Raw genomic sequence first — 27,976 nt, 5'->3', positions numbered from 1 at the left:
TATTCATTATGGGCAAGGTTTAATGTTTTGGTACTAGTGTATAAAGCCCTAAACAACTTGAGACCGGGATACCTGAGAAAGCGCCTTCTCTCTTATCAACCTACCCAATCACTGAGGTCGCTATAGCCCAATTGGAGTCCACCCGGAGAAGAACCTTCAGTGTAGTGGCCCCCCTTTTTATGGAACTCCCCACCTCTGGGGGTCAGGCAGGCCCCAACATTGTGTTGTTTTCGGTGCCTCCTAAAAAATCTTTTTTTCAAGAAGCCTTTCTTGACTGACCAGCGATGGCTTTTATTGGTTCTGTTTTTAAAACAAAATGTGTAATATGATGTTTTATTCTTTTTGTCTTTTATTGCTCACAGGTCTGGGATCTATTTAGATGAGGAGGAGGATATAAATTTAAATAAATAAATAAGAAGAAACTCCTCAGCATTTTTAGGGAAACCAGCATTTTCACATGAAGTTCTGCCAATGCTGTTTGCTGTCACACCACATAGTACAAGTGGGCTGGTTATTTCCCCTCAGAGTAGAGGGTGAAGTCAGTGAGAGGAACTTTCTGTTCTTATTAATGCTGTCTCCAGTGCTACCACTTTTAAAAGCTTTAAATACCTTAGCAGAGGAAGTTAAGGCAGTCATAGCTTCTTTTCATGCCAGGTTTATTGGAGGAAAACATCTGTTATTAAACTGAGGAAGAGGGAAGCTAAAGAAATGCTGCTGAGTAAAGTATTCCCCAGAATCAAATGTGACAGAGGCGGATTTTTAAATGTCAGCCTTACCACTTCACAGTCCCTATCACATATAAAGCAGTGGCTTGGGGTCCTATTTTAAAAGTTGAAGGGTTTCATGGGTAAGGGGTTCTAAGTGTTCACTCAACTCCAACCAGAGGCTTATTTCTCTACAGAATGTCCCCTGATCTCACTTTGCCTTGACAGTTGGGGAGAAAAAGGTATGAGGGGAAACAGACTTTGGGGCGGTCAGTGGTGGGCTGGAGTTTAGCCACTGGTTTAGTGGTACATTTGGTAAATCCAAAGTAGCCATCATGACTGTCCCCATAGCTGTGCCCCCAGATTGGTGGTGTGACTTTGGGGGCTGTCATGACCAGCACTGGAGAATCCGAAAAACCAACCAGCTGGGTTGATCCATATTAACAAACTAGTTCTTGTACTTTTCAGCTCAGGATCAGCTTTTTGTAAAGCTAATGGGTCTTCATTGCCCATTCAAGACCAAGCCACGTCAAAATATTTTGTATTACAACGGGGAACAGCATAGTGCAAATGGGGAAAGCTATTGCAGCTAAACTCAGAAAATACCAGGAAGGTCAAGGGGGGACGAGCAGATGATGTCAGCATCCCTGCTAACAATCAAGTGCTGCCGCTGCATCCCTGTGAGCCCTGGTTCCACTACACCACTGAGTTTAACACCTTTACCTCTGCAACTCTTATGGCATTAGAGTCTGCCACCGTCATGTCCTCCTTCCTAAAAGCAGGGAAACTACGGAAAGAACAGACAGACTAACTCCATGTTAGTTTTGCCCCCATCCCTCAACCAACACCTGCATGAAAGAGGAACCCTGGGGCTTTTCCAAGATGGAGAGTGATAGGAGCCTAGGAATCTGCCTTATATTGAGCCAGACCATTGGTCTTTCTAGCCCAGTTTTGTACACCCTGACTCTCCAGGGTTTTGCCAGTTTAAGAATTCTAGGAGATCCACATAGCGGTAAAGTTTTCTGCCTGCCTTTCCTTATCTTTTCTATTAAATGCAACTAGATTCCTGTTTACCAAGGGGATATAAAACTGGGCAATGAGATGATTCAAGCACCAGAATGTCCACACAGATCTTCACTACTCATAATGACCTTGCAGAGCCTTTATCACTTTGCCTCAACGGAATGACATGAGGCCTCCAATGGTGTCAGCTCCAAGCTGAAGTGTATATCTGGTGTATTTTGGCTGCAGTGACTAGTGGGAACGCTTTCTGTATCTTCATCATTTGAATACTCATTTCCTAGTTCCTGGAGCGCTAATAAATATATATTATTTGAGAACAAAGAACTTGATTGTTTCTTTATATATAATGGGAATGCTTGGCATCTAATGATGAAAAGGCACATTGTTGTTGAACGTAGGACTAAAAGTAAATAATCCTGGTTGCTCTATTTGCATTAATGGTTTTGATTTGGTTGGGTGCTTAATCTGTAACAGCTGTGGAACAAACTATTGTCTATTCCTTCAGTTTCTCCAAAGAAAACCTCTAGCCATTCCTCTTAAGTCAAGATGTTTTATAGTTTAAGAGGGCAAGGTCTCAATTTGCTAAGTATAAACTAAAACAAGCTCTGGCTAGGGAAAAGGTGCTCATTTATTTCCCTGCCAGAGCTCCTGTACTTCCACTGTATCCAAATGTCTTCTTAGCCAGAAAAATGTATCTGGAAAACTGTAGAAAGCAAATAAAAACAGGAAAATTGTGCTGGATTTTTCACTATGTAATGTACCACTCTGATGCTTTTGGTGGTATTGCAGTACATAATATCAGGAATTGGTTAATATTTCATGCTTTAGATGGCAACAAACTTGTCTTTGTTTTTGAGATCCCATCAGGGTGCCAATTAAGCTGGTAGTTTTCCTTCTCTAAGGTCCCATGTTTTATTTGTTATGTTCTATTTGACTCTTTCCCCAAGGAGTTCAGACTGGTGTAAATGTCCCCCTACCCTAATTATTCTCAAAACAACAACAAACTATACACCACACCATGAGCTATTTGCTTAAAATCTTCTTTGTAATACTGCTAAATTAACCTTCCTATGAATTTTTTAGAATAGCTAAAAATACTGTGATCATCAGTAAGTATCCTGGCTCGTTTTGTCTAATAATCAGGCAACATGTCATTTCTGATTTGAGAAGAGTAGCAATAAGATTCACAGCAAGGCTCATTGACACACTCTTGGATGTTTAGATAAATAGATAAGTAGAAGAATAAATGTATTTTAAAAGAATTTGTAATGATTAATTTTTATTGTTAAATTAGATCAGGGCTGGATCTAGGCCAGATCTACACCTTGTGTCAAATGATTACGAATGTGGAATAAAGACCAGGAAATAACACCATGAAAGTGGTATATGGAATGTGTAATCTGCCCCAACAGTTATCAGTGCAATTCAATACCACTATAAAGCACTAGTGTAGATCTAGCTATAGTGTTATTTCTTGCTTTTTATTTTACATTATCCAAAATATCACAACAAATATCATTATGTGTCTTACAAGGTATAAATGCACAAGAAGGATATAGTGTTATCATGAAGGGATCATAATGATTTAAGACAAGGTGTAGATCTGGCTCGGGTGACCCTGTGACTTACTTTACAGAGGACAACTTCCAGTTTGAAGGGCTGTCCAATCCAACTCTTGTTTAACGATAAAGAACCAAAAGAAGGGAGGGCAGAAGACTTGAAGTTGTTCCTCAACGGTTAGTATCGGGATAGCAGACTATTTTAAATTATTGGAGTTATTTCTAAATTTGAATTTATTACACGTTTACTCATGCAGATGTATGCAAACTTACATCCTCTTTGTCCCTTTTTTCCCCTGGCCACCCTATATTCTGAGGTCCAAGCTCCACTGTCCCAGTAGCACCAGCATTGTCACATTGAATGGAGCCCTCATGAAGATCAGAAGTGATGTGGGGAAGTTATCATCTTGTATGCTACCTCTGATCCTGGAGGTAGCACATAGCAATCATAACTAATAGCCTCATCCTCCAAGAATTTGTCTAATAAACCATCTTTTTTGTCCACTAGAGTAAAGGTGTACCAAGCAATATCCCATAGCAGTTTTAGTACATTAAATAGGAAGATGCATGTGGTGATGCAATAAAGGAGCCTTGCTTTTCTGTTCACATCAATCCCAAGACAATTAAGGCAGGCAGGCGGAAAAATAAAAATGACTTCGTCTTGTCGTTTGAGGATCTTAATTGCCTTGGAAATTAGGCAGGCACGCTTTTCAAAGAGGCCTTAAGCACTATTATTCTATTGAGGCTCAGAGAAACAGGATGAACTTTTCCAAGCAATTTAGCATCAAGAGTGAGAGTTGCTTTATACATTGCTTTAAAAGCATGTCTTTGGTAACATGAAGAGCGGCACTAGCATATTACTCCATTTTAGCTATGTGTCTCAAGATGCTGTTTCATGCATCAGTATAGTAGAATCTAACAAATAACTGTGACGACTAAGTTTAAACAATTTAGGCAAACAATTAAATTACTACGTGAAACAGAGGGAAGTCTTGTGATGATTTTGTAGGGGAAAAATAGTTTTCATACTAATAATAGTTATTTCAAGGAAACAAAGAAACTTGAAACAAGAAAAGCCAAATATTTCCATGATCTAAATATTACTATTCAGCCCTCCCTCATCATCAGTATGGATGAGTTCAGGATCAGCAAGCCTGTATGGAGAATATGTTCAAATTCAAAGTGCTGAATCATTCAGGGCCGATACAGACATTACTTTATATGTGTATCTAGCAGCTATGTCTTCTTCTAATTTTTCTCTAAAGCCTCAATCCAGATCTTAAAAGCTCCCACAGGGTCCCAATCAAGTTTTTTTTTTTTAAACCCACCAGGGTCTGACTCCAGATCTTAACCCCCCAGGTCCTACTCCAGATCTTAAAAGCCCTTCCACCAAGGTCCCAATCTAGATCTTAAAAAAAACCCTGCCAGGGGCCCACTCCAGATCTTAAAAGCCCCCCCACCAGGGTCCCAATCTAGATCGGGGGGGGGCAGTGCCTACTGTTGAATAAAAACTGGGCGGGGGTAGACGTAGCTACTAAACACATATTTAAAGTAATGTCTACGTTTTGGCCTCCAGTCCACTGCTCTTTAAAAGCAGTGTCTCCAGTAAATCACTCTGTAAGTACCTAAATTAACAAATGGGCTTTATCAGTTCATTAATCAAAGCTTTTCAGAAATGTATACAGACATCATACATTGGTTTGCAGGAAGGGTTCAATGTGCTTTGCCATTCTGTATTGATCTTACATTTTGGAAGTAGTGTTGTAGGTTTAATGATACTTCATTAGTTTAAATCTCTTTAAGCTTAATGAGGTTTGCCTGATTTAGGTCGGAGATATTCTTGTAACATTTGTCTGTCCTATTTTATACAACCAGTATCTATTTTCTCATTGTACACATCAGTTGGTTGATGTGTACTGTATTTATATTTCTCTAATACTGCATACTGTGATAGAATAGGTGGAACTTCTTGTACTTGGAATGAAATTCAGGGGTTCATCACACCTAAACGTTTGCCCTGGTTTGCCCTCATTTTATCCCCCTCCGTTTACATAGCGTTTGAAAGCCTTATGTTTTATTCTTCTTTAGACCTCTCCTATGCACCAGCGAATTGCTGTCCCCTCCATCCACAGATCTCCTTTGTACCTCCCCTTATACAGTGTATTGGTTAGTCGCAGTTGGACACCTCACCCCCCCCCCAGTGATTGACATGGCACGCTGCAGAAAAGGCATGCCCTCTCCCTTTCATGAGCAATACTGCCCCTTTAACACACCGGATTGAGTACGATAAGATAAAAATACACGTTGAGGGTTGAGCGCATTGCCTGAAAAATAATTCTTTCCCTTCACCAAGAAACCTCGCAAAGAGGGTGGGGAAGAGGCGAGATCATGGCAGGACATGTACAACATCATGTGAGCCCTCAGGAAACAACACATGGCAAGAGTGGGCTATAATGCTGGTGTGATGGATCTTTCAATCTCTTGTTGACTCAAGAACAGTAGCAGAAAGGAAAAGCCAACTAGTTATGTTTTTTCTGTGTGTCTTTGTGTATGTTTGCAGTATAAAAAGGTGTTTTATGACTAGGTGAAAGCTGGCTCCTCCAGAGTTAATTACAGCCTAATTGTAGCCTACTGCAGAAGCTGAGCTAGTATGTTCCTTAAGGAGATATATCTTTCTGCAGATTAATGTAAGGAGGACCTCTATTCCAGGGACAGGCAGACTTTGGCCTTGTTGGACCTGTTTTGGGTTGGTTGTTTTTACTAGAACCCTAAGATCTACCAACAAGAGCGAGGTGCAGAACACATAAACTTAGATTAAAGAACAGGGTACCTCTGAACACGTTCTGAGCCTATTAATTTGTTTTCCTTTCACACAAAAGTTCACTCCTGGTTCCCCCATATTTCTTCTTTTCAGCAGCCTACTTTAAATCTAAAAAAGTCATTTTGTTACTATTGTTTGGGAATCGGATCCCCATGCTGGTCTGCTGCAAATCATTCAAAGATCTAACCTTCTTCTCAACCCTGCTCTATTGGACTACATGGAAAACAGGATACACAGAGATCATTTCACCACTCTGTCCATGTTAACAAGTCTTTTGTCTGGAATAATTTGTGATAAATAACTAGGCCTCAACCTACCAAAACTGTCCTTCACCTTCTCATCCCTGAGGTTGGCATTGCCCTCAGTGTTTGCCTGTTTGCGGGGCCAATCTTTTCATAACCCTATAGTGCTGGGGAAATGCAGAACATACCAGCTAAGCTTTCCATTACTGCACTTTAAGAGTAGTTTTGTGATAGACTGTATCAGCTGGTGGGTTCTCTTTCCTTTCTGGAGGCCTGGGCAGGGCCTCTTCCTTATTCTCTTTGCACAGGCTTTGGACCCAAGCAGTCCAGCGTGTGGCTCCTCAGCAGTTAGTCTCCTCTCATATCAGGAGTACATTGCTTGGAGAGCAAGGCCTAGGGGTGGACTGGAAGTTGACCATGTAAACTCACCCTGACATTAACCATGCCAAGGGCAATTACAAGTTTAAGAAGCAGCAGTTATATTGTTACAGTCCCTTTTGGGGTTATATACCCAACAACACACATAACACAACTCTTCCATATAGCAATGGGGCCCTTCTCCCTTGCTTTTCCTCCTTAGCACGAACTACCAAGGGAGGCTGGAGAAATCTCTGATTCTGTCTGAAGTCTGAGCTCCAGGTGGAAAGTTATTAGCTGCTACACTGCAGTCTGGGTAACCTGACGCATGGGGAGACCCTTTGGCAATGTGTGCCAACTGTGCTCATGTTAGGAAGAATGATGTCCTAATTTCTGAAGCTGTGAGATTTTGGGTGGAATCAGACTGAATCCTCACATAGCAGATACGATACCTCTAATGATTTCCTGTGTCTTGTCTGTTGTGTCTCCATTTGGGATAGGGAAGGAGGGCTGAACAGCTGAGCCTGAGAGCGTTTGGGGAGGGGCCCATCATAGGAGCTAGCTGCAGTCCAACACAGCTGGCCTCACTCAGGCATCAGCAGCACAATATAAGGAAAGCCTTAAATGCTGCGGGTTTGCTAGAAGCAATTGTCATTTTTGGTGTTCTGTCCCAGTTGCATACCTGCCAGCTCCTTGATCTTGTCTGGACTATATCTGACCCTGGAAAGACCTCGACTATTCTTCTGCACATTCCTGAAGCTAGTATTGTTTATCTTGGCTCCTGACTTTTGGCATACTGACCTTGGACTGTTTATTGGCGATCTTAGTCGCCACTTATCTCACAACTCCTGTGATTTTCTGTTAAGATGGAAAAACAGGCCTACATCTCCCAGCATTCCCCAGTCATTCTGTCTAAACATGCCTAGGATTGCCCCTTAAATCTTTGAGTACCACAGCTGTTTTTGTTTGTTGTGATATCTGACTAACATAGCTATTTATTTTTTGGAACTGATATTGGAATTATTTATATAGCAAAACACCCACACAAATGTAATAGAAAAGAACAGATGCTGTGCAGGAAATCTATTTCATTGTTAGGACTGAAGGAATATGAATGAACGAAGATAACTTTTCCAGAGGACAAAGAACGATGATCAATGATGAAGAATAAACTGGTTTAACTTCAACTCAGGAGAAGTTAGGGGAAATAGGATATTTGCAGAGGGTTCCGTCACTCTATAACATGAAATAATATCCTGTACAAGAGAACAGTCCCTTGACAAGCTTACAATCCAAAGTTCGACATGGGAAACAACAGGGGAGGGGTAAGCAGGGAGCCGTATGCGTTTAGTTTAGTTGCACATGCTTATTGGCTGTAATCTTTTACCCTTACCCAGGAGTAAGCCCCATTTAACTGAGTGGAACTTACTTCTGAGTAGACATGTATAAAATTATGCTGTTTAATTATCATGGGTTCCTCCACAGAAATCTTAGCAATTGTAAGTCTTACCAGCATGCTGTCAATTCTCTGTTAGAGATCCACACCCTGCTTCATAGGGACTACATTCCCCAGCATTCCCCAGTCATTCTTCCCACTGGGAAGATAAAATGGTTATTAAACCAGTTTGAATATGTAGTTTAGCTATGCCCTGAGAGAATTTTCGTATGACATGAAGAGTATAATTAACCAGGCTATCTTCTAATATTGATCTCTATATTCAAGGAGCATAGCCCAAATTTTGTAATTTTATTTTACTTTCTGATTTACATCAGTACTATCTGCAATTTAGTACTATAATATTATGTTACAGATTAAAAAGAAAGTAGTAATTGACAAAGCCACTGCTGGTGGAGCGTAACATTGGGATTTGGTTAAACAGCTGATTGATATAAAACGTTTCTAGTAATTCTAGATAAGAATAATGATGCAAAATGGCTATCAACCAAAAGAGAGTTGTTTCAAATTGGCATAAGGGTCTCAAGAAGAAAATTCAGGAAGAGTAGCCATGCCAGTCTAATGCAGCAAAAAAGACCAAGGTAGCAGTCATAAGCGTATGTTCGGAATAAAGGATGAAGACTTGATAATTAATTTAAACTATTTCTAGGCTGCCCTTCAGGGCAGGTCCCTCCCAACATAACTTAAAACAATAAAATCTAATACAATAAAACCCATATAATGATAAGAGCAAAAATCCATAAAAAGAACAAACAATGACAAAGCATGTGGCCAAGACAGTACTAAAATCTACAATACAGTTACAGCTATGAACCACAACAATGCAATAAGGGTAAGACAGACATTATGTGCATCATCAGACGAGCATTTTATCCCACACTCATTATTGGCCACACACAGTTTTTTGTCGGTCCTTTTGACGATGCCATCTGCCTCCTCCTACCCCTTCTGCTCATTTTCCCATCGCGAAAAAAGACCTGGAAAATCTGACTTTTGGGGCTGTGGTGGAATGTGCCGCTATTTCCTGCTGTGTGCAGGAGAAGCAGCGGGATAAAAACGTCCACTGAATGGGCCACATGGTCATTCTTTACTTCCTCTTTCTTCCCTGTGTAAAGAAAGAGAAAGTATTGTGACATAAAGGGGAGAGGAAAGCGACAGTAGGGAAATGTAATTTCCCCCATCTAATGATGCTCTGTAAGAGACATTATGGAGTGTGATGGAAGAGGCTTGATCAGCCCCCCCCCCCAAATCTCATTGAAATCAGTGGGATAATTCTGAGTAAACATGCTTAGGGTCAGCCTGTAATCCTAAATTCGCTTACTGGGTTGTAACTCACACTGAATTCACTGGCTTGGATTCCAGGTTTCTATGAGTGCTGCTCTTTTTACAAGATGCTCCTTGTGGTGGAAAGGGGGAAATAATAATTAAAAAAATGCTTTGAATGAATGAAATATATACATCACTTAGCAAACTGGTGAAATTTTTGTCATTTTCTCTTAACTTTCATTTCCAAGGGTCCAGCCCTGTGTATGGTTTTCGAAACAAAGCTGAGTTAGAAGGACATGTCACCGACTGGGCTGAAAGGGTAACACGTAGAGTGCAATGCTGGACTTCTGTGCAAACACATGGAGATGGAGTCCGTGAACCTTCAGCCTTGTCCTCTGCTGCACTGTAATAGACCCCCAACCTCTCTCTTTACACAAAATAATGCAGAGTTAGAACTGCAAATATTTCATAATAATTCTTTTCTATTTCCTCAGCTGAGGAAAACGTTTATGAAGTTGTTTCATGCTTGAGTGAAAAGCATTTAAAGGAAATTTAAAGAGACTTCATGAAATCATCAGTGGCATGTTTCTTTGTTCTAAATGGATGCTTAATTATGTCTTTTCCATGGGAAGAGCCCTACAATTATCCCCATAATTACTGCTGACCTTTTAAAATATTTTCTTCCAATTTAATATTTCATTTGTCCTCCATGAAAGGTGAACTTCATTTCTGTGACGGAGGGCAATGCAAGGCCTGCATTTCAAACCTACAACCCACTTAAATCCACAAAAGCAGCAGTTAAATGGATTCAAGTGGTGCATAAACTTGAAACAAGACCTTTGCTCTCCCCATCCACCCCCTCCCACCAAAGAAAAATTGCACTGAGTGTAATTCTTAATCTGAAAGCATTTACTCATCATCATATCATGGCCAGCTGCTGCTCTTGCCATTCCTGGCAATGAATGAGAGATGGCTGGCCCTTTAGCAGGACAAAATTTGGAGAAGGCACTAAAATCGAATGGCAACATGCAAAGAGGCAGAGGGACAAATCACAAAGAACAGCTGGCATACGCATGGAGAGTTTGGAAAGGTTTTGGCCAGGGATGGGAAATGGATGGCTCTCCAGACGTTGATGGACTGCAACTTCAATCAGCCTTAGCCAGCATAGCCAATGGCAAGGGATAATATGAGTTGCAGTCCAACAACATCTGGAGGGCCACATGTTCCACATCCTTAGCTTAGGCATTCCTGGATGCCCTTCAACACTACCCAGCAAGGCACTGAACAGAAGAGAGGGTGCTTGTGACAGCCCACAACCACCCAGCCCCTTATGGGCCCTGATTATTTAGGAAAACAGAACTGCACATCTAATATTAATATTTCCTGTGTTAAGTTGCAAAGAAAAAATGGTGCAAGAAAAAAAGTGCGATTTAGCTTTTCATTTATTTTTGTTAGGCAACATAATGTGACCTAATATATGTTGGTTGTTGGTTGTTTTTTATGCTCTTCATGGTTTTAATTTTTGTGAACCGCCCAGAGACCTTTGGCTATTGGGCGGTATAAAAATGTAATAAATAAATAAATATGCTTGGAAGGTAGACTTTCTGAGGAAGTACTCATCAGGGTAGACATCCTTGGCACCTGGTGGGGGCCCAGCACTCTATTTCCGCAGTGTCCCCTAGTGAGACCTGCCCTAGGTCCTGTTTGTTTGGGCTGTAGCTGCTCAAGTGTCCCCAAGGAGTCAAAACTAAGGAAAGTTCCTGGGCCAATCCACAAAGCTTTATTGCAAACAATTAACACTTCTGTAACACAAACTAGGCACCTTTATTAAAGCTCAACTAAAAACTTTTCTTTTTCCTAAAGCTTTTAAAACTTGATGTTGTGCAGACTTCTACTGTTACTTTCTACTGTTAGTTTTTCCCTACCCTGTGCCTGCTTACCCTACCCTGTACCTGTTTGCATTCTCTTCCCCTCCTTATTGTTTTACTATGATTTTATTAGATTGTAAGCCTAAGCGGCAGGGTCTTGCTATTTACTGTTTTACTCTGTACACTGTTGTACACTGATGGTGCTATATAAATAAATAATAATAATAATAATAATAATAATAATAATAATAATTTATGGGAAAATTCCCCCTAGGCAACTCTATGCAACTAAGCAAAACAATTGACCGTTTAAAGGAAAGAAAAGGCTTTTCAAATGTCCCAAGTTTCAAGGTGGAGGAGGGAACTTCGCTGCCTTCTCACGCAACCTCTCCGACTGTCTCTTTTGTGCTAATCTCGCTGAACGTTTTAACTGCCGGCGATTCCTAGCATCCAGTAATGTTTTGGAATGTTCACCCCCGGAAGTTGACTCCCTGTCTCCTGAGAGCATAGGATCTGGCCTTGAGGAGACAGACTCTGGGAGGGGCGCATTCACAGCTGGAGGCTCTTCCGTGTGAACTTCCCAATGGCTCCGCATCTTCTGAATCAGAATCTGTTTCTGATGGACTCCCTGTGTCACTTGGTCCCAACACCAGAGCAGTAGGGGCATACATGACACTGTTTTAGATTCATTTTTCAGATTTGGTGCTCTATCCCCCTCCCCCTCAATAGTGGAGCAACATTATAGGGTTGCGGGGAGGCATTGGATAAAATCCAAACACTGGCTATACTTGGCCACCTTACACCACTTAAAGTGCTGCTGCCCACTAGCAGGTAAGCTCACCAAGGCCTAGCAGTAGAGGAGTGCACCTAGTGATGGAGAGTGGGACCCTCAAAACTGGAAGTGGCACTGGTATTACCAAAGTGATGCAAATTGTGGCATGGATATTATTAGATATTAAGTATTTTGTATTCCTCATCTTTTTTTATTCAGGAATGGCCAACCAGAATCATCATTGTAGCATCCTCGGATCCCAAATTCCTGCCATCAGAATGTTCTGGGCTTACTGAATCTCACTGTTCAGGTTCCAGGATGTCATTAGATTCTCATGCCTTCCAGAAACGAGCATTTTCACTTGTTTCGGGGCTTCCCCTAGGAAGCATTAAATCTGTCTTGTGTAACTGGTAGGTCTTGCTTGCACAATGGAATTGGTGGGACCCACTGCTTGCAGAAAGGAATCGGTGTGGTCATAAGTGCCCCATTCGATTCTGCCATAGACACACACACACACACACACACACAGTATGCATCTATATAGATCCCTACAAAAACAACTGTATCCAGTTTAAACTACTTGAAGGGACTGGTCAGGATCTGGTACATTTCACAGAGGATGCTGCAGCCCAATGATCCGCAATGTCACAGTCCTCCATATCTCCATTCCTTGAAAAACCTGTTAGCAAAAATGGCTGAATAAAGCAGGATCCAGGAACTGAAGGGCTTGGCAAACTTTACTGAACAATAAACAGATAGTCCACTGGTTAAGCAGCCAGAAGTATAAAAAAGCAAAACAAATAATTGAAGGCTTTAACAGAATGAACCTACTACTACTAAACATACTGAACATGCACTTCTTTTTATGCACAAGAAACCTAGGCTGAAAAGAAACATCTTTGGCTCCACTGGTATGCTAGGAAGACCCCCCAATCTGCCTTGTGAGTCCCTGCTTGCACCCAAGGCCTTCTGCATCCAGAGCTGAACCATATCCCTTAGGTTTGGATCCTGAGTGACCCATCACTGCACCTACTAATGGCTTTAAAAACCTGAGGAATAAATTAACCCTTATCTTTCATCTTCATGTGGAACAATCTCTATGCTAACAATATCCATTCTTGTACTTGGGATTTGGGAGAGTTTTTTTTTTTTAAAGTAGTTAATACTGCATCCTGGGGGAAAATGTATCTACTGATTGGGTTGTTGATGGAACTGCAATTTTAGTCATTGCCATATCTGACAAATACCAGGTTTTATCTGATATAAGTTGCTCTTTGTACTAAGCACATTCAGTATAAGTGGAGGAGGACATTGCACATTTAACAACGGAAACGCACACAATAGTTCCATTTCACTTAGCAATCAAAGTGGTCTTTGTTATTTGAGGGTGGTTGTGGAGGAGGAGAGTATTTCCTGAGGTCGGTGAGTCTGATTGATACAAGTGGTTTGGGGACTGAGGCCCATAGTCTTTAGGTGAAATGTCACTCTACCACTCTAAAGCTTTGCATTTTGTTGGGGAAGTTTTGGATCTTTTTCTCTTCAGCATCCTTCTTACGCTGCATATTCCAGTTCAGAAAAGTTTGGTTGATGGCATGCTAAATTGCTCATAATAAGGGTATTTACATGCATATGTGCTGATTTTCTGATTTATTAAACATGTGGTGGGTGGTCAGGAGATTTATAGTTCTTGTCTATTATTTATGTATCTTGCATTGGATGATTTATTCAATGGTGGAATGATTTCCTGGTCTGGGAAAAACTTCATGAAGATAGTTGATTTATAAGAGGTAAGACAAGACAGATAGGTATTCCAAGTTTCTGATTTACATCTTGCATTTCTTCTGGGTCATGCAACTGCTCTAAAAATCAGTAAATTTTATTTTAGATATATGTGTATTTATTTATTTATCTATTATTACTCATACTTCCCTCCAAGTAGCTTATAAAACAGAGCAAAAAATAAAACACAACACAAAATTAAAAAGCAGCAACAATAATAAGCATCAACATTTGAAATATTAAAATATACATTCAAATACGCATTCTAGCCAGCCAGATAAGCCATAAAAAGGTAAAACCTCAGCATGAAATATGGAAAAAAAACTTTCTTTGGCCAATGGTGACCTGAAATTTATAAGTCTCAGCTGAAAATTAGCAGAGAAGGATCTCAACCATGTATTATGGGGGAGGAAGTTCCATAAATGTGGGGCCAACACTGAAAAGGTTCTCTCACTCATACCCACCACTCTAATAATTGCTATGGTCAGCAAGTGAGCAGGGCCCTTCTGGCAGATACTAAAACTCCGTGCAAGGGGTTCTTCAAATAACTTGGTCCAAACCATTTAAGCCCTATAGGCCAAAATTAGAACTGTGAACTGAGAATGGAAGCAAATAGGCAGCTAGTGCAGTATGAACAAAATCAATGTAACATGCTGCAAAAGCTTTGCCCTCACCAGGTTCAGGCCACATCCTGCACTACCAGAAGCTTCCGAATTGTCTTCAAAGCCATCCCCATGTACAGTGTAGAGTAATAGTCTAGGCTGGATGTGACCAAATTATAGGACTGGAGTTGGCACACCAGCCTCAGCTGCGAAAAGGCACCCTTGCTACCAAAGCCACATGACACCCAGAGTTTTAACCCAAAACAAAGCATGGGTTCAAAATTTAACCCAACAATAAACTGTGGATTCAAACTCTGGATTGATTAACCTCCAGCAATCCAGAGTGCTGTGTTTGGGCATTACAACTAACAAAGTGGATGCAAAGCAGAAGTGGTGAGCATGCAGGAGGCAGCACACTTGTTGAGCCCTGCAACCCACGGTTTAAGCAACATATGGATTATCATTATGTGTGAACCAGCCCGTTGTCTGCAGCTCTCTTGAAAACCAGGGATCTGGCATGGCTCTAAAACCAGGTCAAAGACATTTGGATCCGATTATATCGATGGTCCTAGTCATCTCCTTATCCCAGGCATAGTTAAGGGTTTTAGCAGAACTGCTAGCTAAGCCTGCAGGAAACCTGCATATTATTGGGGAAATCCCAGCAACATCTGTGCTTCTGTCATATTACAGACTATGTAATCACAGCAACTTCTTACAAATCTGTTAACCTCTTTGCTAGTCTGTAGGAAGGGAGGGAATCCAGCCCTCTGTATACTATTCATTGCAGAATTTATACCAGAATCAGATATAAATGTCTATAGAAAGTTGTCTTCCTGTATACACAAAAGGGCCTAGGATTAAAAACAAATATCCAAGAAATCTACTGGCTATTTATTTATTTATTTATTGCTGTTGGGATGCTTTTTGTCCCAACCAATGTAAAGTGTTAGGAACAAAAAGGTCCCAATCCCAATACCTCTGTGAAGTATTGAATGTGGGTATATAATGGAGAAAGGAAAGAGTGTGGACTTTAGCTAGCCCACATTATTTTATGCTTTAACATGGTCTCTGAAGGCTCAGGAGGACGTCAGCAGTACGTTGTAAGATAGCCTGACTGGAAGGTTTGTTGTTTGTTTTGTTTTACTCTTTCTTTCTCCCTCAGATTTGTATCTTCATCCAGTAAACTTGAACAAATGTTGCATGCACAGAGTTGTCTCATTTTATCTCAAGAGCTAGATTAGGCTGAGAAATTGTAATATTTACTATATTTCAAATGCCTGCAAAAGTTACACACTGTGCATAATCAACAAACTAGATATAGTCCTGCAGTCTTACAACTTAAGGCATTGCACATGAGCAAAGTGCTGGGTATCACTGGCCTAATCCACACCAGCCATTTATTCTGGGGTCAGCTCAAGGTCGTCCTGGTGTATTCAAATGATGCACAGCTGATCCCAGGGTCAACCTGGATGATCTCTCAGTTGTCTCAGGATAAATGGCACTGCAGTTATCCCAATTTTTCCTGCAGTCTCAGGACAACCCCAAGATCCGCAGGTGGTGTGCCACTTGCTCCTAGGTCCTCCTTCCTCCTCACAAGTAGTAGAGCTGAGCAACTGGGCATGGAGCTGTGTGGGGGGACTCTGTGCCCATCGGGGGTGAGGGTGGGGAGCATTTTTGCCACCCAAGGGACGGCTGTCAGCTTTTTCCAGCACCAACTTTTTTCATTTTTTTATTTTTTTTAAAAAACCCAACCCTTGCAGTTGCATGAATGTCTCCTCCTAAAACACCCCCCCCCCCCACACTGCCCCAGAATGTGCACCTCTTCAGTTCCAGGATGATGCACTGGTGTATGGACCCAGGGGGATGATCCTGGCAGCAGTAAAGCCCAAGATCCTGCCCTCCGAGTCCTGGAAGGCCTCAAGGCCTTAGACAAGTCATATTATTCCTTGAGGCTCAGGGCAATTATGAGGATCTCTTTATGCAACAGAAGGTGCAGTGATGGCCTGCAGGTTAAATTCTGTGTCCTTTATATAGAGTTCACTGTGTGACCTGCCAAATACCAAGCATCTCATGTGATTCTCCTGCAGGCATTCCTGAATAGAAACTGAATGTCACACAGTCAGCTGGGTTTCAGGCATGCTGGATGGCTGAGACTGGTCTTTCTTGGCAGCCTGCTAGAATCCTAGGCAAATGGTGGGATCGTCCCTGCATGCTCCCGGGATCCCCTGTGTGTTGTCTGGATGCACAGGGATGATCCAGGAGTGAAAGGCAGGTGTAGAAACAGCCTTAGTTTCTAAGGAAATATGCACTTTTTATTTTTCTCTTTGCCTTCACATTGTTCTCTCTCACTCATAACTTCTAAATTTAAATTGTAACCTGTTTGGGGCATCTTTATTCATTTTTACTTTATAAAATGCTACAACCATTGATAGTATATGGCTATAGAATCCTTTCATACAACTTTTCCCATCCTTATCCACAGGAACCCACTTGCCAGGCAACATATCGTGGGGAAAAGCAGAAGCAGACAAAATGCTGTGCCTCTCACTGAGGGGATAGAATTGGCGGCGATGAAGGATAAGCATAGGAAATAAGGTGGACAGTGCTTTGAGCTGGAGTACATTTATGAGCCAGCAGCGTGATGTGGCTGCAAAAAAAAAAAAGCAAATGTTATTTGGGGCTGCATTAATAGAAGTATAGCTTCCATATCACGCAAGGTACTGGCTCACCTCTATTTGGCCCTGTTTAGGCCTCGTCTTGAGTACTGCGCTGGACACCACACTTCAAGAAGGATGCAGACAAGTTGGAGGGGTTTCAGAGGAGGGCAACGAGGATGATCAGGCATCTGGAAACAAAGCCTTCTCAGGAGAGACTGAAAAAACTGGGCATGTTTAGCCTGGAGAAGAGAAGACTGAGGGGGGACATGATATCACTCTTCAAGGACATGAAAGGTTGTCACACAGAGGAGGGCCAGGATCTCTTTTCAAACCCCCCAGAGTGCAGGACACAGAATAATGGGCTCAAGTTACAGGAAGCCAGATTCTGGCTTGACATCAGGAAAAACTTCCTGACTGTTAGAGTGGTATGACAATGGAACCAATTACTTAGGGAGGTTGTGGGCTCTCCCACACTAGAGGCTTTCAAGAGGCTACTGGACAGCCATCTGCCAGGGATGCTTTAAGGTAGATTCCTGCATTGAGCAGGGGGTTGGACTCGATGGCCTTATAGGCCCCTTCCAACTCTATTATTCTATGATTTTATGATGGCGTTGACAGGCTAATGGAAGTAAAAATTATAGAGAATCACAGACAATTGTGACAAGGACACAGCACTGAGAATGCCTATATCTAGGCTATAAAAAGCCCTTCAATTGGCTTCAACAAGTCCACATTTCTAGGCTAATTTGGAGCATGCTCTTTGAATCATCTTCAAGACATCAAAAAAAAATCTGGTAGGTGGCCTACTATATCTTTCATTTGGGTATTACTCAAATTGTCTACAAGTATTAACTTTAAGCCAATCTTAAAAAAAAAAAAAAAAAAAAGTGCTCCAAAATGTATTTTCCTTGATTGGTAAAGGAACAACTCAGCTACTGAAGTCAATGAAAGCTGTAATCAATAAGCAGTTCAAAATGCTTAGGATGCAATATCCATGATAAACAGCTTAATTATGCCCTAATAATTTCATCCATGTCCCCTGTACATTTGTCAAGGTATTTTAATTTAAAATAAAACATATGTTATCCTTCAATTTATGTGGAGAGCCCCTCCCAGAGCTACTGCTCATGACCAGAAGATCATGGCATGCTGCCAGAACCAAGCTCATCAACACACACACACACACACACACACACACACACACACACACACAGCCTTCCAGACTGTGATGGTTTCCTTGACTAAACACAGTTGCTTTGAATTTAATGAGAAGCATGACTACGCATAGGTTGTGCAACCTTTTATGCCTAATGCTCTCTAGAGAGAATTCAAAAACCACTGTTCTTGGCAGGTCAGAAACTCAAACATTCACATTAAGCACTTCAGTTAGAGGCATGACTCATGAATGAGTGATACATATGGCAGAAAATCAAGGAATGTTCCTATTGTGTGGAACTACCCTATTTTAAGTCAAAATCATCGTCACCAAGTTACTGCCTCTGATTTTTCTCAATCTATATGATGTCAGATAAAAAAAAGTATACATGTGCTTTAGATTCCTGGGCCAGATCCACAAATCATTACAAATGTGGAATAAAAAACAGGAAATAATACTATGAAAGTGGTATGTGAAATGTGGATTGTCTCCTGGCAGCTATCAGTGCACTTCAATACCGCAATAAAGCAGTAGTGTAGATCTAGCCCTATTTTGGAGACCAGAAGTGTTTATGGTCATTTAAAACATCTAAGAAAGAGTGTATACAGAGTGGGGAAAGCCACGTGATGCTTGTGTCAGTGTTATGCACAGCCACACCCAATTCCAGACCCCAAAGGTGCACTTTCTAGTTCAGGCTCCCTGAAGCCTGTGACCCAGACAAGATGATGCACTGTTCTGCACCAGGCAAAGACAGAAGGTCAGCTCCTAAAGTTTATATGAGGTCTCACCAATTCAGAGGCATCATACTACCTGCCATTCACAGGGCCTGATGTTGCCATCCCTATCGCTGAAGCTTCAGCATATAGGAACACAGGAAGCTGCATTATATTGAGTCAGGCCATTGGTCCATCTAAACCATTAGTGTTTACGCTGACTGGGGCCTAATCTACACCAAGCAGGATATTGCACTATGAAAGCGGTATGAAAGCAGTATATAAAAGGCAGGAGCCATACTATTGTTTTATAGCAGTATATAGCAGTATTGAAGTGCACTGACAACTATGGTATATGACACATACCATATACTGCTTTCATACCACTTTCATAGTGCTATAATTAGGGGTGTGCAAGGACCCCCCACTCCGCTTCACTTTAAGATCCGCCATTTTCGGATCGGCCCGCCCCGCCCCGTCCCCACTCCGCCTGTGCCCACTCTGCTCCGCTCGGAGCTCCGGATCCGGATCGGAGCTCTGGTCCCCCCCATAGGGGGGGGTTACCGGGCCCTGCCGCCATCGCCGCCCATGCGGCGACGGCGGCAGAGCCCAGTAAGGGACCAAGGGGGAGGGGGGCCTTACCTGCCTCCGTCCGCGGTCCGTCGCCGTCTTCAATTGAGCCCGTGGTTCCACCAGGAAGTCTGGGCCGCGGCCCAGACTTCCTGTTGGAACCACGGGCTCAATTGGAGACGCTGACGGACCGCGGACGGAGGCAGGTAAGGGAGAGGAGGGCGGGGGGCGTTACCGGGCCCTGCTGCCGTCGCCGCATGGGCGACAGCGACAGCGGCAGGGCCCGGTAAACCCCACTTACCTTTCCAGCGGAGCTCCGGATCGAGGCGAAGGATCCGCCTTCACCTCGATCCTCTTCGCCACGCTCCGCCGGCCCCCCAATCCTCTTCGCCTCCGCCTTAAGGGCAGGCGAAGCCCCCCGCTCCGCTACTGCTTCTCCGGTCCGATTAGAAGTGGAGCACATCCCTAGCTATAACCTGCTTGGTGTGGCTCCTGCTTCTTACATACTGCTTTCACAGTGCAATATCCTGCTTGGTGTAGATTAGGCCTGGCAGTAGCTTTCCAAGGATTTCAGACAGGAGTTTTTCCAACCTGGAGATACTACGGATTGAACCTGGGACCTTCTGCCTGCAAAGCATACACTTTACCACTGAGCTACAGACCTTAATGTCCATGACAGCTCACTCAGCTAGTCTCAAGCCTGAGATCCTAAGGCCCAAGTCCTAGAACTCCTAACATGACAGAAGCAGCCTGTATCTATTTCTCACAGTTCCTCTATTTCCAGCACCAGTTTGAACCAGCTACGGCAGAAACACATAATTGCAGGGGAAGAAAATGATTAGTGGTATACAGTTGAACCTCAAAGGATTGCTTTTGGGTTCCATTTGAAGCCTAGCCCAGATGATGAGGCCAGTTCTTGTTGTATCTCATTCACGACTTCTTTAAACACTTATCTTTATTTCAGCCATACTGAGAGATTAACACCAGGGTGCAAATTTAATAAAGCACATTACTGTTGCTTAATCTGCTGTGCTGCTCCCTTTGAAAGTATGTACCACTAAGTGTTTCAGTGACCAACTGAGTTCAACTAAATGCCAGGTTGAGCTTGATGCGAGAATCCTTCAGTATTTAAACTTAAAAGGACAGGCAGGGGACGGAAAGGAATGTGCACCGTGTGTCATACAAAGCCTGTTCAACAATATGTTGTGCTATGACTCGCTTCATCTTAGTCCGCACAAGAACAATGCATTGAAAGCTGTGGTTTAGCTGGAAATCAAAATCTATCTTTGAATATTACTAATGAATGAAGCAATGTCATGTATAGAAATGGAAGGATTATTATTATTATTATTATTATTATTATTATTATTATTATTATTTATTTATATAGCACCATCAATGTACATGGTGCTGTACAGAGTAAAACAGTAAATAGCAAGACCCTGCCGCATAGGCTTACATTCTAATAAAATCATAATAAAACAATAAGGAGGGGAAGAGAATGCAAACAGGCACAGGGTAGGGTGAACAGGCACTGGGTAGGGTAAAACTAACAGTATAAAGTCAGAACAAAATCAAGTTTTAAAAGCTATAGGAAAAAGAAAAGTTTTTAGCTGAGCTTTAAAAGCTGCAGTTGAACTTGTAGTTCTCAAATGTTCTGGAAGAGCATTCCAGGCATAAGGGGCAGCAGAAGAAAATGGACGAAGCCGAGCAAGGGAAGTAGAGACCCTTGGGCAGGCGAGAAACATGGCATCAGAGGAGCGAAGAGCACGAGCGGGGCAATAGTGTGAGATGAGAGAGGAGAGATAGGAAGGAGCTAGACAGTGAAAAGCTTTGTAGGTCAACAGGAGAAGTTTATATTGGATTCTGAAGTGAATTGGAAGCCAATGAAGAGATTTCAGCAGTGGAGTAACATGGTCAGAGCGGCGAGCCTAGAAGATGATCTTAGCAGCAGAGTGATGAACAGAAACCAACGGACCAAAGGATGTTTTCATTTTGTTTTCAGTAATTTGCGGCTGTTCCTCTTTGAGAATACCCTAACTATTTGGAATGGTAGAACTCCTTCACAACTCATAAAACATCTTCCTTTATAAATGCAGAGCAGGCTGGCATCCTGAAAAGAGAATGATGCCAGAGGCTGGTGACATTGGCACAGGAAGAAGCTATATGTTTTGCACAAGCCATTTAGTTTGTGTACAAAGAATGTGATCTAGCAACACAAAAGCAGTTCCCACACTGCTATAGCAAAGTAAGAATTGGCCCTTGATTAAATTCCAGAAGTATCTTTGCCTTCTACACAGGAAGTGTCCTTATGCTCATGAGACTTATGACCCCTACGAGTTTACATTCTTCTTCCAGTTTTACTGGTCACACATTTATTTATTTATTTTCAGTTATCTCTTGTGTTAGCTTTAGCTCCCACCTCAGTGAGTGCACCATTTAATTTCTGCCTTTAATAACTGGTTGTCACTCAGGCCTGTGAGGAACCTACAGTACTTGGGAACAGTCTGGTCAAGTCCAGCTCCAGGTTTGAGGGCCTCTGGGGAAAGAATCCTCTGGTGAGCCCCCTCTTACATTGATGGGTCTCCTCAGGCTTACTTAGCTGTAGCAGAAGCATTCCAAACATGGCTGGGAGCTGCCATTTTGATTTCCCACAAAGCACCGAGCACCCAACATAGTGTCAGTCTCTAGAGCATTTAAAATGGAGGTTTGCAGACCCACCTGCCTCATTTGAGGGTCTGAAGTGTTAGCAATGATGGGCCATGTTGGAGCATTGGGGCCCAAGCATTTCCCTAGGATGCCAGATGCTGATGCTGGCCATGATGGTTGAATCATAGAATCATAGAACAGTAGAGTTGGAAAGGGCCTACAGGGCCATCGAGTCCAACCCCCTGCTCATTGCAGGAAGAATAGGGAGCCTACAGCATCCGGTATTCCCAGGCAGTCTCCCATCCAAGTATTAACCAGGCCTGACCCTGCTTAACTTCTGAGATCAGATGGATTCGGTGCTATAAAGATGTGTTGGGCTGCATGCAGTGATCCCAGGCCCCAATGAAATGGACATTGCAGAAGACTGCAGTGTGGGAATGCATGCAGACACAAAGAAATATACTGTAATTTCCCAGTTTTTACATGTATAATATACCAGAGATAGTACAATCTTTTGTGCAATTTCTTCCCTTCTTCCTGTGCCTGTAAATAGGGATGGAGTCAAGGTTAGGCATGGTTGGGCATCTGCCACACTTCAGCAGAGCCCCACTGACAAGCATTCCTCCTTGAATTGGTCTTCTTCATCTTCATTTCAACCTTGTTTGTTTACCTGCCTCTGGTCCAGGCAATTGTTGTGGTAAGGAGGAGGAGTAGAGGCCACTGTCTACTTGCTCACCTGCTCTCTGGCTGTCAAGCAAGGAAGTGGTAGCAGTGATGAGGATGAGGAGCAATAGCAGCTGGTGACATTGGTGCTAAGAAGGTGGACTCTATGAGGGAGGGGGGCATTGAGGAGGCCTTGCCCAAGAGTTCTCAAAAACCTGAATCCAGCACTGCCTGTATAGTATGAGAAATATGTGAATGCTTAAAAACAATGCATGCTACTATGATTTGCAATTAAGGCTACAATCCTATATAATTACCTGGTCCCATGGAATTCAGTGGGACTTACTTCTGAGTAGACAGCATAGGATCACATTGTAAATGGCAATATGATCCCCCCCCCCCATCTTAGAATATAAGATCTGAACCTTTCATCAAATTCAGGCAAACGTTCCTTAGGATGGAATAAACACTTTTTGCTTTGGTAACAACTGGAAGGAAAATATGTGTCAAGGGCCCTGATTCTTCGCTTCCCTACAGCTTGGAGTAATTTTGAGCTCTGTCATGAGTGTGTCAACTGTTGTCATGCTGCCTTGTGAGTGAATGCAAATTCTTCATGCAGAAATTTCACTAAAATTTGTCAAAGTGGACGCTGACCTTAAAAACTAGATTGTGATAGCCATTTCCTTCCCACTCCAAATGGGGGTAGCTGCAGTGTGGCTAGTAGAGGCAGAGTCCCAACGCTTAATTTGTGCCAGGTCTCACCACGCCCATAACCTTTTTTCAGTGGTAAGAAGCAAAGAATCCATCAAGTAATATTGGGTGGCCACTGAACATTATTTATTTATTTATTTATTTATTTATTACATTTCTATACCGCCCAATAGCCGGAGCTCTCTGGGCAGTTGTATGTACATGTGCAGTGTACATACTCCTTTCCTTCTACTGAGCGCAAGCAGATATCCACTTCACATTTGGGATAAGGAATCAGGGCTTTCCAATGGGACCATCTCCCTCTAACTCCTGCAAAGTTCCCTGTGGGTATTAGGCTAAAACCCAAACGTGTATTGCATAGACTTTCTTGAAATATGAACACGAACAATATTTTTGTCCTATTTCAGTTATACATTTAACATGAAACCGGTCAACCTTTCAGCTTAACGTATCTCACAGGGTTGTTTTGAGGATAAAATCAGGCGGGGGGACGACGACATTGGAGGATAATGTTGGAGGGTGTGCCACTTTGAGTTCTTGTGAGGAATGGCAGGATATAAACCCACTCTCTTCATCCATGACCTAAACAGGCTGCATTCTACTTCCCCTGGATAGAGGTATGGCAAAGAACCAGCATTATATCTGCACACAAGCCTTTGTGTGTGAGAGAGGGGACAGAATGGGTATAAAAGCCTTTTTCACCCTTCACTGGCCCTCTTTAGAAGTGTCTCGATGTCAAGAGCAGCTAGGACAACTAGCAGCAGGGACAAAAACAGACCCATGGGGCCCATGTTTTTTGGCCTATTAAGACTGGCAGAGGCAGCTGAGATGGACAGTTAGGGTTGGGTCCTTATGCCTTCAGCAGTGGCCATTTGAGTCCTGAAAGCAGCCAACTGGGCAGCAACCCTCTCAAGGCTTGTAGGCCTTGGCCCATGCTGCACTGGATTGTGCAAAGCCACGGTCTGCAACATGCAGCCAACTTTTCTTCTCTTACAAGAGTGGGGACACCCTAAAGGGCCTGGTTCAGGCTGTAAACTCCCCTGCTTCTGTAAGGGTACTGGGAAGGGAAAATGTGGTCATCCAAAAGAGAACCAATCTAAGGACAAACCCACATAGACAAAGGATAGTGGGAGTTGCATTGGGGTGGGGGGAGAGGTGCAGATGCCCTTGTCTACTCTTCCGCACTTGTAATGGTGACCCAGATACCTCAATAGAATTGGCGTGAAAATATTAGAAACTCACTAATACACAAGATCAGTTTCTTCACTCTTTGAGTTATTCGTTATTCTCACATAGAACCTGGGCTTATGAATGGGTGGAACACTCAGTGATGCCAACTCATCATACTCCCAGTAAAGCTTTTCAGGAACATAGTGGCTGGTAAGAACCGCTGCGTGACATGGATCTCTACCACAAAATGGCCACAAAAACATTACCTTGAAATAGAAAATTGTTATATAGGCTGTATATGGAAATATATAACCCCATTGCTTACAAAAAGCATATTCACTCTGAGCCTTTTTAAAATGTAGTTTCAATTAGGCTCTTTCAAAATTATTAACAAACAATTGCTTTTCCAGTAATTGCCTTTGACAGACAATGCTGTCAAAACAAACAAAAGAGATGAATACAGACATCAGTTTAATGTAATGACTCATCACTGTACAGAATGTGTACTCCTAGAATGAGGATATCATGACTCCATTCTTAACTCCTCTCACTGCGTAGGCGTTTTAGATCAGAACCAGATGTCAAATCTCGTGAATGCTGCAATACCTAGGGTAAGCCATAAGGAGAATACATCAAATGAGATGAGACGGCCGTGTGTCTGTGTAAGGACTAAGGAAATGTATGTTACCGTATCTCTGTGAGAAGACATCTTGCCCACCATGGTTTAGTATTACATCATCAACCCTATTTGCAGGACATACATACAGATACTGCCATGATACATACAGCACACATAATATATACAACACATTTCATGCCTCAAGTACTTTAATGCACTCTTTGTGTGGCTGTCCTTATGCATGGACTGGAAGCTGCAGCTAGTCCAGAATAATATAAACACCCCATTCTAAATTCCCTAAAAGTGGTACCAAAGACATAGTGGGTGAAAGAAATGATGATAGCCCTATTCTCACAACTATTCTTAGTGAATGAATGACCTGGTTCTGTACAGTGGCCTGGCAAGCCAATGAGGGTTAATTTCCCCACAGGGATTGTTGGTGTGGCATTGGCTGCCATTTTATCAGCTTAGGTTGATATACCAACTACGGCCTTATCTGGACAGTGATAGCCTAGCTACAGTTATCCATGCTCTGATAACCTCTCGTTTGGATTACTGCAATGCGTTATACGTGGGGCTGCCTTTGAAAACGGTCCGGAAGCTTCAGCTGGTACAAAACAGGGCAGCCCGTTTACTAACAGGGACTGGCCGGCGAGATCACATTATGCCAGTCCTTTTACAACTTCATTGGCTGCCAGTCCAGGTCTGGGTCCGATTCGAAGTGCTGGTATTGACATTTAAAGTCCTAAACGGTTTGGGGCCAGGTTATTTGAAGGAACGCCTCCTCCCATATGTACCTACCCGGACCTTAAGATCATCTGCAGGGGCCCTTCTCCATGAGCCCCTGCCAAAGGAAGTGAGGCAGGTGGCTACTAGGAGGAGGGCTTTCTCCGCTGTGGCACCCCGGTTGTGGAATGAGCTTCCCAGAGAGGTCCGCCTGGCGCCTACACTGTACTCCTTTCGTCGCCAGCTGAAGACCTTTTTATTCACTCAGTATTTTAACACTTAATTTTATCTTAAATTTAAATTTTACTGTTTTAACTTTGTATTTTAATCTTATATCAATTTTGCTGCGTGGTTTTATCCTGGTTGTGCTTTTTATACTGTATTTTTTGTGTGTGTTTGTGCTTTTAACCTGTTGGTTGTTTTATGATGGTTTTAATTTTTGTGAACCGCCCAGAGAGCTTCGGCTATTGGGCGGCATAAAAATGCAATAAATAAATAAATAAACAATTTTTAAAAAATGTAACCTGCGGCGGGGTGCGTGCCGTGGCTTGTCATTATGTGTGAAATCAGCCAGGGTGGTTGGGTTCACACATAACAAAAAGCCACAGTGAGCACTTCTTATGGCTTGCATTGAAAAAAAATAATGGTCAGTGCATAGCTGTCTAGCTCCTTCCTATCTCTCCTCTCTCATCTCACACTATTGCCCCGCTCGTGCTCTTCGCTCCTCTGATGCCATGTTTCTTGCCTGCCCAAGGGTCTCTACTTCCCTTGCTCGGCTTCGTCCATTTTCTTCTGCTGCCCCTTATGCCTGGAACGCTCTTCCAGAACATCTGAGATCTACAAGTTCAATCTCAGCTTTTAAAGCTCAGCTAAAAACTTTTCTTTTCCCTAAAGCTTTTAAAACTTGATTTTGTTCTGACTTTATACTGTTAGTTTTACCCTACCCAGTGCCTGTTTGCTTTCTCTTCCCCTCCTTATTGTTTTATTATGATTTTATTAGAATGTAAGCCTATGCGGCAGGGTCTTGCTATTTACTGTTTTACTCTGTACAGCACCATGTACATTGATGGTGCTATATAAATAAATAAATAAATAAATAATAATAATAATAATAATAATAATAATAATAATAATAATAATAATAATAATAACATATGACAAGCCCTGCCAGGCAATTCGCACACAGCGGCTTGTCATTGTGTACGAACTGGCCCATTGTATGGGGGTGGGGGAGGACAGACTTATGCACATTCAATTCAAGGTCTGCATGGCATTTACACATGACCAAGCACACTCGCATAGGTCTCTCTTTGAATGAGCAGCAATACTGGAAAACGGGATTCCTGATTGCACAGTGAGAGCTCTAACTAATTCTGTATCCACCAGAGTTACCCTAAAATTTACATTCTTCTGGAAAAACAGAATTTGTTAGAAATTGGTGGTGAGGAATCAGCTCAAATCACCTGAATGCCCTCCTCCCCCTGCCCCTTGATGAGCATGAATAACTGTAATGGAAGCATGTTTATCATGTGTCATTGGGGAATTTAGCGTGTCTTCAATGGAGTAAATACTAGATTGTACTCATTCAAGTGCTGAATTTTGAAAGTATAGGAATATATGTTACATATATACTCAGTCTATTCTTTCAGTATGCGCTTGTGTGCAGAAAAGGGAGAGGCTGAGAGCTGCTGCAGTTCACAGTCCTTTTACAAACTGCGACTCACCTTGAAAACAGACCTATATTGCAAACAGCATCCAGGTCAAAAGGGGAACAGCTGATGCAAAGCAACTGTTTGACTTACAGAGAGCAACATCATCGGGAAGAAAATGCTGCTTTGTCCAAAAATGCTGGCTGTATGTGACATGCACACAGACACACTCAGAAAGCAAATG

The sequence above is a fragment of the Elgaria multicarinata genome, chromosome 5 (assembly GCF_023053635.1).
Source record: "Elgaria multicarinata webbii isolate HBS135686 ecotype San Diego chromosome 5, rElgMul1.1.pri, whole genome shotgun sequence".
Taxonomy (NCBI): domain Eukaryota; kingdom Metazoa; phylum Chordata; class Lepidosauria; order Squamata; family Anguidae; genus Elgaria; species Elgaria multicarinata.
Note: the sequence above shows the minus strand (reverse complement) of the source record.